Source organism: Echinops telfairi, unplaced genomic scaffold (assembly GCF_000313985.2).
Source record: "Echinops telfairi isolate 266 unplaced genomic scaffold, ASM31398v2 ScPeMD7_3533;HRSCAF=4204_1, whole genome shotgun sequence".
Classification (NCBI taxonomy): domain Eukaryota; kingdom Metazoa; phylum Chordata; class Mammalia; order Afrosoricida; family Tenrecidae; genus Echinops; species Echinops telfairi.
Window position 1 is genome coordinate 22243633 of NW_022107432.1, and position 3115 is coordinate 22246747.

The 3115-nt window shown below is 63.0% G+C and overlaps 1 pseudogene; it reads left to right on the plus strand.

The window, feature by feature from the left end:
* Positions 1 to 3115, plus strand: part of LOC101655783 — a 134257-nt pseudogene that overhangs the window by 104069 nt on the left and 27073 nt on the right.

The following is a 3115-nucleotide window of genomic DNA, read 5'->3' on the forward strand; positions in this document are numbered from 1 at the left end:
CAGCCCTGCCCTCAGGGAGGCCGCATACCCCCAAACTGACAAAATACAAATTTTTGAAACAGAGTGAGCCACGAGGGAGATAATAACGGCAAAGGCTCTCCTGTGAATGGCCACACCATGAGAAGTCTGCGGCTGCCCGGAGGAGGGCGAGAGGACAGCCTGGGGCAGGCAGGGCCTCTGGCTGCTGGCAGGCTCAGGCTTGGAGGACAGCACGGAGGAGGGGGCGCCCTGGTGCTGCCATCAGGGCTAGGAGTCTGAGCCAAGAGGGCAGCTGCAGGGTAGCTTCTGGAAGAGCCCCTCTGGGCTACGCCCACACCTGCAGGCTCCACAGGCCAGCCCTGGGGACACAGGAGTCACTGCTCGTGCGGTCAGGTGCCCACCCCTCGCCAGGCGCCCTGCAGAATGAAATGACCACATTGGAAATAGCAAAGTAAACACCAATAGGTAAGGTGCAAATTAAGGCCATTCCTCTCAGATTCCTTATTTATAGACCTGAGCTCAGCGGCCATGCCCTGGAGGGCAGGAGCAGAGCAGGGCACCTACCTGCACCCTTTACCCCAAGGACACTGAGCTTCCAGGCAGGGGTGGGGCCAGGAGCCCCCAGAGGGTGCTGTGGGCGCCATCTCAGTGGTTGGGGCTCCTTCAGGCCAGAGCCTGAAGGCCCCCTTCCCCCAACCTCCCCCAACCAGAGTTCCTTTAGGATTCAGGCTACAGGACCCGTGGTCCTCAGGGAGTGGGCACAGGGGTCCCATAGAACCAGCACTGGGGTCCAGGAAACTTCGATATTCACAAGCGCTGCCACTCAGGGACCAGCTACACGCTGCGTCACCACAGTGGCAGAGGGTGGGGTGGGGGGGAACTTTCGCAAGCAATTCAGAGGGCGGCTCAGCAGCCTGGGGGCAGCCACCCCACTGCTTCTGAAGGCTCCCGTGTGCAGCCCCCAGAATGGAGAGCACCAGCCCACGCCTGACCCCGTGTAGCATGGGTGGGCCAGCGCAGTGAGGCCCTTCCAAGGCCCATCTCCTCAGCAGCTCACGCCCTCCCCAGTCCCAGCCCATGGCTCAGCTTCCCCGGTGAGGGCTCAGGGGGCTCCTCCTGCAAGCCCGCCCGCCGAGCCCGGCCCTGACCCCGTTGGCATGGTGCTGTAACCACAGAGCACAAGGCCAAGGATGGTCAGCCACAGGTTTATTAGGAAGAGGCCGGGCCAGGGCCAGGAAACCACACTTTGCCCAATTTGCTCCCTCACTCCACAGCAGTGGGGACCTGTCACCCTTGTAGGCGGGGATCCAGGGGTCGAAGCTGTGGGTCTGGCCATGGGGCCACCAGGAAGGAGCTGCCACCGCCAATTCCGTGAAGCTCCCAGCCAGCCGGCTGCCCATCAGAAGCCCAGGGCCACCACCAGCCTGGCCCTTTGTAATACCCACTGTCCCCCCTCCACCGCTGGGCAAATACCAGCTGCCCAAAATAGCCCCTGTCCTGAGGGGGCTGAAGGGGGCCCCACCGGGGAGGCAACCTCGTTCCTTGCTGGACAGACACCCATCAGAGTCCTCAGCTTCCCCAGCCGGGACTGGCCAGCAGGACTGGCCAGCAGAGCCCCCATTCAGTGGGAGGCTGGGGGGAAGAGTGAGGAGCCGCACACCAACCTTCAGTTACTCGGGTTGGCAGCCGAGTGCATGGTTGTTTGTGCCACCCATGCCCCCTAAGAACCAGCCAGCCTTCACGGAGGGCTCCCCCGGAGCTGAGCCTAGTGAAGCCCTCTCTGGCCACCCATCGCTTCCAGGCCGAGGGGCCCATGAGCAGGTGCGAAGACCACCAGCTCCACCTTCACTTGACGGACAGAGGCCTAATCAGCAGAGGTGGGGCTTGAACCTGGGTCTGTGGTTGGTCCGACCACCCCAGCCTCCACAGGGGTGCTGTGTGTTGTCTCGACTTCTGGTCAGCACTCTGGCCCTGAGCACCCACCTCTGCTCAGAAGGACACTGCTAGAAGCCGGAGGGCCGGTGAGGCGGTGGGGTGCCCCGGGAGTCCCTGCAGTCTGTCTTCCCCAGGGCGACCGGCACGTGTCCTGTGGCCCGGTCACAGTGCGCGGGTCGGGGGAGGGGAGAGGCGGGCTGCCAGCCATGTGGTCCCCGGCCCACGCACTGTCTGGCTTGCCCAGGGGGTGGGGTGGGGCCCATAAATAGCAGGCCTCTCCCCAGTGTTGGGAATAGAAACCCAACCCAAACAGCGCGGTGAGTTGGGGCTTTCCAGACCAGCCACAGCTCCCAGGGGCCCCCTTCTCCTCTTGCACCTCCTAGAGAGTCTGGTCACCTTGGGGAGAAAGGCCAGCTGGCCCCCTCCCATACTCCTTTACAGCGCGGGAAGGACCACCTCGGGGCAGGTGCTAGGAAGCCAACACCTGCCATTTATTGGGCACTTATTAGGAGCCTGGCGCGGCTCCATGTGCTTCTCCATGGGGATTAGCTCCATTAAGTTCACCACCATGCGAGGAAGCAGACCTATTACTCTGCCCATTTTACAGAAAAAGAAACCGAGGCACGGGGCAGATCTTGATGAAGATCTGACAGGTGGGAAACGGAGGTGATAAGGCTGGGATACAGGCTCCTGTGTGTGCCTGTGGGGGTGGGGGGCTGTAGGGGAGGTTCCTCCCGATCCTGGGCCCCGAGGACACTGACCAGTCACGCTGGGCCCCACCCTGGAGGCTGCCTTGGTCAGGAGGCAAAGGCAGGCACAGATCAGTGGCATAGGCTGAGGGCCACCAGGGCTGGGCAGGGACTTCTGCGGGTCTTGGAGAGTCTGACGCACGGGACTGGAGCTCAGCTCCCCCAGGGCGCCTCTGTCCCCTGAGGAGAAGGGCCCAGGGAGTCCCCGGCAGGGCTGCCTCACCAGACGACTGATGAGGCCCTTGCCATTGCCTTGGTTGGGGACGATGCAGTGGTCTCAGGCTAGGGTACGTGGAAACCCAAGGAGGGGGACTTGAAGGACCTGCCCCTGCCAGCTCACGCAAGCCCCTCCCCCCATCCCGGGAGTCTGGGTCCAGGTGGAAGTTCACTGCCAACCCGTGGAAGCTTCTATGACAGCGGTTCTCCACAGGGGTCGTCGCTAAGACCATCGG